An 11844-nucleotide genomic window follows, 5' to 3' on the forward strand; every position below is an offset into this window, starting at 1 on the left:
AGACTATTTTTTTATAAAAAAAAAAACATACCCACAACGCAGATTGTCACAGTGGCATGGCAATACCGTAGTATGCCATGAACCCGTGCATTAACCTGTTTGACAATATCATATGCCACATATGCAACATTAATAATTCATCAGAGTTTATATACTTGCAGCAAAATATAACTAACTTAAGATATAATATAACACATTAGAGCTGATTAATACATCTAAGTGATTAAAGCTTACATACAAAAGAATGGCTATACAGAAGTGTCACATGCGACACGAGCCATATACAAAATAACAAAGTCTAAGCATATACATGTAAACTCTACAAAAATGGGGCTATTATCTAGTCCAACAAAATAACATTTGATGCAACTATGCTTCAAATGTTGTAGTAACCCAAATACATAGCTACTGGGTCATCCTCAATAATCCCCGCACCTGCATCAACATTAACCACATCGCCTGCACCATGGGAATCATCACCACCCATGATGCAGACAGATTTGTGAGCCCACCGTCTCCATGAAATAGAGACGCTCAGTAGTATAGAAATTACTAGGCTTTCCAAATAACCATCATTTGAATATACTTACAATTTAATTGGCTTAACAATAAAACATATTGATAGTCATCATTATCATAAAATCATATGTTATGCATGCTCATGTAACATCATTTTGTCATACCATCCATACACATACATATATAACATCATCTCCTCATAAGATCCGCCATGCATATATATATATATAACTTAACATCATCTCCTCATAACATCCGCCATGTATATATACATAACATCATCTCCTCAAAACATCCACCATACATATATACATAATATAACATCATCTCCTCGTAACATTCGCTATGCATATATATATAACATAACATCATCTCCTCAAAACATCCGCCATGCATATATACACAACATAACATCATCTCCTCATAACATCTGCCATGCATATATATACAACATAACATCATCTCCTCATAACATTCGCTATGCATATATACATAACATAACATCATCTCCTCAAAACATCCGCCATGCATATATACACAACATAACATCATCTCCTCATAACATCCGCCATGCATATATACACAACATAACATCATCTCCTCATAACATCCGCCATGCATATATATACATAATATAACATCATCTCATCATATCATCCGCCATGCATATATATATATACATAATATAACATCATCTCCTTCATATCATCCATCATGCATATATATACATAGTATAATATCATCTCATTTATATCATCCATGCTCATGCTCATGCTCATGCTATAAATGCTCATATGCTATTTTATGAATCATTTCATAGAATCATACTCATGGCATAAACATCATTTTATCTTATAAGCTCATAAAAGCTCATAGAAACCTTTCATCAAATATTTCATGAAACATCATTAAATTGGCAAATGCATCACAAAACACATTTTAAACCTTAGAATATAGTATCTTTTGCCCAGTAAATAAAATACTTACCTTGTTTAGTTGAGTACCCTCCAGTGAACTCTTGATTCAACCGCGATACACCTCTCAAGCACCCCTAGCCGAAACCCCCTTCAAATTCGTTACTTTCCTTTTCTTTTCTTTTTCTTCTTTCTTCTTCTCCTTCTTTCTCTTTCTTTCTCCCAGCCAACAGTACCCCTCTCTCTCTCTCTCTCAATCTGCAGCTTTGTCTCTCCCAATCTAGGCCGTGTGTGTGGGTTTGTGGAAGGAGAAAGAGTGAGGGAAAATGGGAAAAAGGGGGCTGCTGTGTGTGTGCGTGAATGAGGGGTATGGGAGAAAGAAAGAAAGGAGGAAAGAAAGAAAAGATGGAAGTAGAACGCTGGGGCCAAAAAAAATATATTATTATTATTTTACATTTTTCTTCTAAAACTAAAGAGATAAGGTATCTCCAATGGCCAATGAAAATTTGACATGTGGCATAGGATAGGATTCTATTTCTATTTTAATGCTCCAACTATTTAGAATTGCAAGATTTACCCCTACTATTTATTTCAACTACAATTTACCCATACATATAATTATTTACCACACTAGGAATTATTATCCTAATACCGTTAATCCCATTTTATTATATCTATTATTTTAAATCATCTCATGTTTTATCTCATTAATTAATTTAGATTACTATGAAATTATTAATAACAAACTTAATAATTATCTTGTGCGTTACATCGTCTCTCCTCCGCCATACAGATATCATCACAAATTTGGTTAGAAGAATTTGACAAAATAGCATCTACTACAAGGAAATCAACTTCCAAATCAAAGACTTTTTTTTTAGGGATTTCATCAAGCACTTGATGTATAGAACTCACCTCTTCGTTGGGATAGGTGTCATAGTTTGGTGGAGAGGCCCAATCTACCAAGCAATCTTCCTCAATAAATCCATTTTCCTCCTCCATAACCAATTGACTCCTAATCACCACCTCCTCTTTAGGCACCTTCTTTCTGTCGATTTTTTCTGTCACAAGGAACTCTTCGGGTTGCAAGCAACCTTATAATTCCGACATATCGAGTTTGAACCCGTTCACCAACCGATTGGCATGAGCTTGCACAAGGGGCTGAAGTCCGTGTGTTCGGCGCTCCGCAAAAGGGTTCCTGGATCCATTCCCATTGTGACCACCCATGTTGGATAATCGGGTAGTGAGGGCTTCGATTTGATCCCTCATAGCCTCAAATTGATCTTCCACGTATTGCCAACGTTCAGCGATAGATTTGCCTTCTACCACCGCGAATCTCGATCTTGGTTGGCAACGACAACCGTTCGGCCCACCACTCATGTGCCGCAAACGAATCGCCGGTTGCTCCTTACATGCTGCCTCCATGCGCACGTATACTTCGTTCATACTTGCACAATGGTCACCCCTCCCCATCAATGGAAGGTAACTTGGGCTCTGATACCAACTGATGCAACATGACTTAGTGGGCTGCAATGAATAACATCAAGAAAATAACGGATAGATAATTCTAGATCTTGAGTCTATCAAAGATTTAAGAATTCTTCTCAAAACTATAGAGTTTATCTATAATTTGAAGGAAAATATGAAGAAAGCTCAACTCTGAGGCTTTTTATTTATCAAAACTGATTCATAAACAACAATTGCGTTTCTGGAGGCTATAAGCATGTATTTATAAACCCCCAAAACCCAAAACCTAATAAAATATGAAATATAGACTCCCAAAACCCTCAACATAATAAAACACGAAATAAAGTCAGTTTACCCTAAACAACCATACGTGTTCGAATGGGACATAATACCGTTCAAATGGGACTTGACTTAAAACATAGAAAATGTGCAAATAACATAGGGCTGTTCGAATGGGGTTCGAACGGAACTTCGAATGGAGCCTTCTGCCAGCTTCATCCGATCTGCATCATTCTCCTCAGGTTGGAGAAAATTCGCCCTCGAATTTGCATCCTCATTATTAAGCTCGTAGGGGTAAGGTCCACCCGCTTCCCCCTACATCCCCCCTGTTGGAGAGAATTCGTCCTCGAATTCGGATGGTCCTTCCCGCGATCCTTTGGATGGCCAATCAACCCGCTCCATTCCTTCCTTTTCAATATCACTCCAATGTAGCATCCTACAATAAGACTCCTCTAATCACCATAGGGTTGTGACGATCATTTTGAAGGTTTTGCTTGCTATCCCGAGATTGACCAAACTTTGAATGTTTTGCCTTCTTTGCCTCACACACCATGAAGATCTCCAAAGAAAGATCAACGACCCCTTTTTGTTGTAGCATAAAATCCTCCTCTACCAAATAAAGTTTTTCACAAGTATTGTTAGAAGAATTTGATAAAATAGTATCTATCCCAAGGAAATCAACATAATCAAGTTTCCCAACATTAAAATTAATGACTGGGCTCTCATCAAGCATAAAGCTTTGATACCCAAGCATATCAAAGCTTTTTGCTTGACAGTTCCACACATTATATGCTTGATGAATAAAAAGCCTCATAGTGAGCTTTCTTCATATTTTCCTTCAAACTATACATAGACTTAAGGGTGTCAACCCAGTCCGGTTTCCAGGTATTTGGCCAAAACTGGGGATCGCAACCGGGGTACCCCGGTTCTTGGTTTTGGGAAATTGGAACTGGGAACTAGGTCCCAGTTAACCGGGGTGCTGGTTACCGGCTGGTTCCGGTTTGCACTCGGTCTAGTAACCGATTTTTTTAAAAAAAATTGTTTTTTTGGCTTTGTTAAGCGTCAAAATATTCATATTTTTGCCCTTAACTTATCTGTGTTAATTCCTTAGTTTTGTTACTTTGTACAATTTTATTTCATTTTTGTATTTTCATGGTTTTATAGGTTTTTGGAAGAAAATGAAGTAAATCTGAAAGTATCAGACTTAAAGAGTAATTTTGGAAAAAGCTAAAGGCTTTGGTAGTGCGATTGATCATAGTGGAGCTGCAATCGAGCGCACTACAAGCAAGGACTAGACAAGCGCAAGGCGTGCACTCATGCACACAAGAAGAAGCCTCGATCGTATTTACGATTAAGCGCCCAACACAGAAAATCGATCGCAGTGATGCGATCGAGTGCACCTGTGCGTGAGGAGCAAGTCAGCTGCAGCCTTATTCTGGAAAGTGTTTTCTTTTAGGGTTTTGAAGCCTTGTGCGAACTATGGCTCAAACCTTTTGATTTTTAGGGTTTCTAGAGTGTTCCGAAGGCCTATAAATAGACCCTTAAACCTTTAGAATAGGCACACAATTTCCAAGGAGAAGAATTGGGGCTCTTCAAGTTCAAATTTCAGGTTTATTTTTTTTCTTTCTATTTTATTTTATGAAGATGTTTAACATCAAACTTATGTGTAACTAAATTACTTAGTAGGGCTAGATTGAAACCCTAATTATGTTTATTTAATATTTCAATATTGACGCCTTTGTGATGATCATGTTGTGATATTTAACTTGATTAATTCCTGTTTTCTTAAATTCCTCATATATGTTGTCTGATCAACATATGCATATGGTATGGATTAGTTAATAAGAGTAGACCTATACAAACCCGAAGCTTGCAAAAAAAAGGATAGGATGTAAAGTAGTTATGGGTTTAAAGAAATAGGGGTTAAGATTGACTGTATGTAAGTTCGAAACTAGACTGAATCATGAGCTCCTTAGTCCTAAAAGTACAAGTTTGCTTCATGGACATAGAGTGGTAAAACGTGCCCAAAAAAATCTTATAGACACACTCAATGAATCTAGTGTGCCTCCAAGGAAGATAATGTCGGTGTTGAGTAAAGAATCTGGGTGTGATCATAATGTTGGTGGTATTGCTAAAGATGTTCAAAGTTATTTGGGCAATAGAAGAAGATTTCTTTTTGGAGAGGGAGACACACAAAAAATGTACAATTATTTTCTTGAAAGATATCAAAATTCAGGTTTTGTTGAAAACATGGCTTGAGGCAATGCTTGCATGTGCTACCACCTACCAATTATTACAAATGATGACAAGGTTATAAGCAAGGCAATTGCAAAGGTACTACCAAATACTACTCATATATTGTGTTTGTGGCATATTGTACAAAAAATTCCAAGACATTTGGCTCATATATATAACAAATGTCCATCTTTTCAAAGAGAATTTCAACATTGTATTCATAATACAATCACAATTGAAGAGTTTGAAATGGAATGGAGTAAAAGTGTAGGCAACTATGAGTTGGAAAAGAATGATTGGTTAAAAATTTTTATATGAGGCATGAAAAGTGGATATCGGCTTACTTGCGAACCACACTTTGTGCCAACATGTCTACAACTCAACAGAATGAGAATATGAATAATAAGTTTTTTCAAGATTATGTTTGTTCGAACACAATAGTGAGTGACTTTGTCTATCAATATGAAAAAGCCTTGGATACAAGTTATTTTCAAGAGAAAGAAACAAATGTCAAGACAAAAACTTCGAAACCAATTTTGAACACGTTACAAGATGAAAGCAAGGCGACAAAGATTTAAATAAGAGTATTTTTTTTTTTTTGATATTTCAAGAAAAGCTATTTAATATTCAAAATTACAACTCATCTAAACATCGGGAAGAATGAGGGACGAAGATATATGGGGTAGCCCTTCATGAGAGAAAGTCCATTTTATGAAGTTGCATTGAAGTTCTTGAGAAGAAAGCTACTTGCAAATGTCATAAATTTAAATTTGTTGGAATTCTCTATATGCACATTCTTAAATTTTTTTTGAAGAAATTTTTTGTGGACACTATTCCCCAACATTATGTTTTAGAGAGATGGACAATCAATGTCAAGAATCGCAATATACACGGCATATCTAGTAATGATATACAAGTAGAAACACAAAATTCTTCCACCTTGATGAGAAATAGCTTAATGTTGCAATTTTATGAGAATAACTTTAATAGGGTCTTGGCACAAACCAAGACCTCTTTGTGCCCTTCAATGAGAGCTTGACAAAATCAACATAGAATACCTTAAGATAAATAAACAAAAACACTAGATTTTTATTCTTATATCCCTCATATGCGTTAAAAGTAATAAAACATTTTGTTCACTTCTTCCTATTCATCTACCCAAACCTTTGTGCCACCAACAATTAGGAGGCTCCACCAGCCACGATGCCGGTCAGCCTAGACGACGCTAGCCACAATGCCGACCAACCTAGACGACGCCGACCACCTCTACAACTTCATAAAATTGCAAAATTGAGCTATTTCTCATCAAGATGGAAGAATTTTGTGTTTCTACTTGTCTATCATCACTAGATATGCCATGTATAATGCGACTCTTGGCATTTATCGTCCGTCTCTCTAAAACATAATGTTAGGCTATTGTGTCCACCAAAGATATCTTCAAAAAAATTTGAAGAATGTTCCTAGACAGAATTTCAACAATTTCAAACTTATGACATGTACAAGTAGCTTTCCTCTCGAGAGCTTTAAATGCAACTTCATAAAATTGACATTCTCATGAAAGGCTACCCTATATATCTTCGTCCCTCCTTCTCGATATTTAGATGAGTTGTAATTTTGACTATTAAATAGCTCTTCTTGAAACATAAATTAAAAAAATAAAATAAAAAATAAAAAAGACTATCTTATGTAAACCTTTGCCGCATCTGCTAACATCTTGTAACATGTTTTCGAAATCAATCTTGAAGTTTTTGTCTTGACACATCTTTCTTTCTCTTTAAAACAACGAGCATCCAAGGCTTTTTCATATTGATAGACAAAGTGACTCACCATTGTACTCGAATGAACATAATCTTCAAAAAACTAATTCATTCTCTCACCCCATTGAGTTATTGACATGCTGGCACAAAATGAGGTTCAAAAGTAAGCCGACATCCACTTTTCACACCGCATATAAAATTTTTTCAACCAATCATTTTCTCCAAACTCATTCTTGCCTACAATTTCACTACATTATGTCTCAAATCTTTAATTGTGATTGTATTATAAATACAATGCCAAAATTCTCTTTGAAAAGATAGATATTTATTATATATATGAGCCAAATGTTCTTGAACTTTTTGTAAAATATGCTACAAATACAATCTATGAGTGGTATTTGGTAATACCTCCACAATCGCCTTACCCATAGCCTTGTCATCATCTATGATAATTGTAAAATGAGCACGTCCAAGCATTGCCTTGAGTCATGTTTTCAATAACTATGTATAAGATTCAGTTGTTTCATTGACAAGCAAAGCACATCTAAACATTACAAATTTGTGATGATTGTTAACTCCAGTAAAATGAACAAAATGCACCTTACAACAATTTGTCAAGTAGGTAGCTTCAAAAGTAACATCTCTAAAATATTGGTATGTAGCTCATGATCTAGCATCTGCCTAACAGCAATTGTGTATGTATTAATTTTCATCCACTTGGATCACGTAAACAAAACTCGAATTTTTGCTTTGTTTCTTGAAAAAATAATTGTACATTTTTTTTGTGCATCTTCCTCTCCAAAAAAAATTCTTTTACTGTCCAAATAATTTTGAACATTAGCAATACAACCAACATTATGGTCATCATCGGATTCTTTACTCAACACCAAGATTATCTTCCTTAGAGGTACACCGAATTCATTGAGTGTTTCTATAAGATGTTTTTGGGCAAGTGTTACCTCTCTTATGTTCACGAAGCAAACTTGTACTTCTAGGACTAAGGAGGTCATGATTATGTTCAATTTTGAACATACATACAGTACATCTTAACCTCACTTTCTTTAAACCCATAATTGTTTTACATTGTATCCTTGTTTCTGCATGTTCTGGGTTTGTATAGATTTTCTCTTGATAATTTTTCTGACGAAATCCTTCCCTTGATCAAACATATTCTATCAAATTTATTGACTTATCATTCGCTAGTTGAGAATGACTTCTTCGAATACTAAAACCACTTCACCTTGTATAAGCATTATAGCATGCATGAGCATCTTCTAATTTATCAAATTTCATACTAAGACTTGGTTCATAAGGACCATTATATCAAGCAAAACTCACAATTGCTTACTTCAAATGATTTTGAACATCTACCATTTCGTTGTCAACATGCCCATCTTTAGCACACACATACTTAATTTGCAGTTTTAACCTAAATTAGACAATGATAATTTTCTACACGAGATCAAAAATTTCGCTAAGCTCAGAATCATCTCCAACACCACAGGTAGTATGTTACCACCTCTAATTCATTTAACACGCAAATTATGTATATGAGGAGTTTAAAATATAAACTCTACTCAACCATATTCCCTCTAAGTTCAACGATGACTATGTAATTCTAAGCATATCAATTTATTCCTCAATATTATGGAATAAATTATGAACAAACATATTAATCTCATATGGAATTACACAGAATATAACATGCATACCAAAAATTCAAATAATGGCATATTTCAATATTTCTCAATATATATATATATATAATTTAAAAACACATTGAATTTAACAAACAAAAATTACAAAAATTCAACATTTTAAAATATATCATTCATATTTATGCATGCTATTACGTGGAATAATCACATCAAATATTACAATCGTAAACTTATATGGAATAATCACATATAAAATTTCATTCATAAAGTCGTATGGAATAATCATAAAGAAAATTCCATTAAAATAGTTTCATGCCAATTATTTATTTACAATATAAAATATAGTGAAGAATGTAGAGCGAAACCTGTTATGTGGCTCGGAGATTCATGTGCTGAAGATTTTGAGCCCAAGGCATAGGTTCTAACCACAACCTTGCACGTCTCTGCAACAATTTTTTTCTTTTGCGGGTGACCCATTTGGATCAGTCCGCGGAGCCGAATGGTCTACTCAGGTTAGCAGGCATGGGCTGACCTGCTTGGGTCAGGACATGGGCTCCAATGAGCCCGTTTGGGCTGGTAACTTTTTAAAAACAATTTTTTTAAATGGGCTTCCACCATTCGGGTTAAGGAACCCAACCTGAGACCAATCCACTTGATCCGAAAATCTTTCTCTGTCAACTCTCAAGTGTCGCCGTCGTCGCTGTCATACACGAAGCACTAGCGCCTCCAGCCACCAATGCAGCGTCACCACCAGAACTATGGCGGCTACGATAGACAGCCATCCAACGGTGGCGACCTGATCTGCCCACGCACAGCAATCCTTTAGCAGCTCTGCTGGGTGTGGTCTTAAAGCCACTGTTGCGGCTGCGCATGGGCTGCAGTGCACTGGCGGTATTGCCTTTATGCGTGGCGGTGCTTCCACTTTTCTGGCGGTGCAGCCTCTACCAGTACCGCGCTCACAAGGCAGATGCACGTTCTCAAAAAAACTCACGAATTATTGTTCTCAAAAGAATAAACACTCAGTAACAACAATGTTATACAGGAGGAATTGACTAACGAAGTTTCAAACTCGAAATAAATTTAAGGGAAAACTTCACTTTGATCCCCTGAACTTTGAGTCAATTTTACAAATTCTCTCTAAACTTTCAAATCTCTCACTTTGAACCCTTGAACTTTCAATTTTTATCACTTTGAACCCCTCTATTAGTTTTCAACGTTAAACTTAAATGGTTTGACTTTTTATGCCCCTTACACTCCCACGTTAAAACTACACCGTTTTGGGCCCCAAAACTATAACACCCATTCAGCCCAAAATGACATCGTTTTGGACATTAAAATTATTAAAAAAATAAAATAAAAAATAAAAAAAATAAATTGGAGCCACCGCCTTGGCCAAAATGAGGTGGCCAACACATCAGACCTAGGATCAAGCGCTGGAGCAAAAAGACATGCAGCCAGACTCTTTTTCAACATTAAATTAGGTTTTCCAAATCCTAGTTGGACTAGGACTTAAACCTCTGACTTTACTAGGGTTTCTAGGGATTTTAAGGTTTTTCTAAACCTATAAATAGATCTCTAAGCCTCTAGAAAAATATTAAATTTTGGAGAGAGGATAAGGAGGCTACTTCAAGAAGCGTTTTTCGGTTTCTTCTTTCCCTTTTCCTTTTCTTTTTAGTTTTAGTTTAATTATGTGTAACTAAACTCCTTGTTAGGACTAGATTGAAGCCTTAATCATGTCATTTTAAGTTTAATACTAGTGCGTTTGTTTCAATCATATTGTGGTTTATTTAAATTGATTATGTCTATGTGATTGAATTTCTCATATTTTATGGTATGAAATTGTTAATTAAGTCAATTTAGATGACCGAATATTGGGGTTAATAAAGTGACAAAAGAACCTCATTATGGATTCTTGGCTTAATCAACATGGGAACTAGAAGTAGATATCATGCCCTTAGGTTGACAAGCATTGATTATACCACATGATTAGAAAATTGACCTAGTATTTTCTTAATTAGTTGGATTAGTGGTGGATATCAAAGCCCTAACCTTTTCATTATCTTTATCTTTTTCAACATTGCAAATCTGTGACAATTTGGCATTTTAATTTGGAGAATTAGTTTTAAAGAATGATCTCGTACTTGTATCATATACTATCGTTTTGATCTCATGCACTTGTAAGTAAAACATACCAATTATTTGTCTATTAATTTAGGTAGGTATTTGGCACAACACTTCCCTACAAGACAATGATTCCCTTTTACAGAAATCCCTTCCACCTCCTCTTCCACAGCTTCGAGGCCCTCATGCTCTGCCTCCGTCAATGTGAATTTTTTCCATAAATCTGCTAGACCATCCTCCATAATTCCCACCATTGGGACGCTTCTCCTTTTTTCAACTACACAGAGATACATAACTATGCCTTTCTGCCCACAAACACCGACTAGAGTTTGTGTTGAAAGAATGCTCCTCCCCCTATAGGTTTTCGAGAGAGCCCTAGAGAGGATATGCATGAGTTGGCTACATCTTTTTCTTTTTTCACTTGAGTACAATAAAATGAAATATTTATAGTTGAATGAAATCAAGAATACAATAATTATATAATTAATATGCAATTTATGAAAATTAGAAGAGTTAAATAATTAATATATAACGTATGAAAATTATAAAATAAATAATACATTAATTTAATTCAAAATAACTATTTCACGTTGTCTTCGAATGTCTTAACACCTATCAGAAATTTAAAAAATAATCGTGACCATTTTTTCATTATATGTTTATAAAATAAAATATAAATAATAAAAAAAGGAGTAGCTTTTTTTTTTTTTTTAATTTATCACGGTCCTTTTTTTTTTTTTTTGTAACAATCTAGTCTCATTATTTGAATAGCGACACACATGACAGTCTCTCAGTCAGAAACACATCCTCTCCATTTGACTTAAAATGAAGAGGGTCCATTTGATGTATTTAGATGAGTATAGTTGTTCATTTAATTTTTGAACAAATTTTTTT

The 11844-nt window shown here is 35.1% G+C and overlaps 1 long non-coding RNA gene across 1 annotated transcript; it reads right to left on the reverse strand.

Moving 5' to 3' along the window:
- Positions 1 to 166: 166 nt before the first annotated feature.
- On the reverse strand, positions 167 to 1784 carry LOC132171181 (uncharacterized). Its single transcript, XR_009439013.1, has 2 exons — positions 1507 to 1784; positions 167 to 459 (listed from the first exon to the last, which is right to left on the reverse strand). It is a non-coding gene; the product is annotated as an uncharacterized LOC132171181 (long non-coding RNA).
- Positions 1785 to 11844: the final 10060 nt, after the last annotated feature.

Source organism: Corylus avellana, chromosome ca1 (assembly GCF_901000735.1).
Source record: "Corylus avellana chromosome ca1, CavTom2PMs-1.0".
NCBI lineage: Eukaryota > Viridiplantae > Streptophyta > Magnoliopsida > Fagales > Betulaceae > Corylus > Corylus avellana.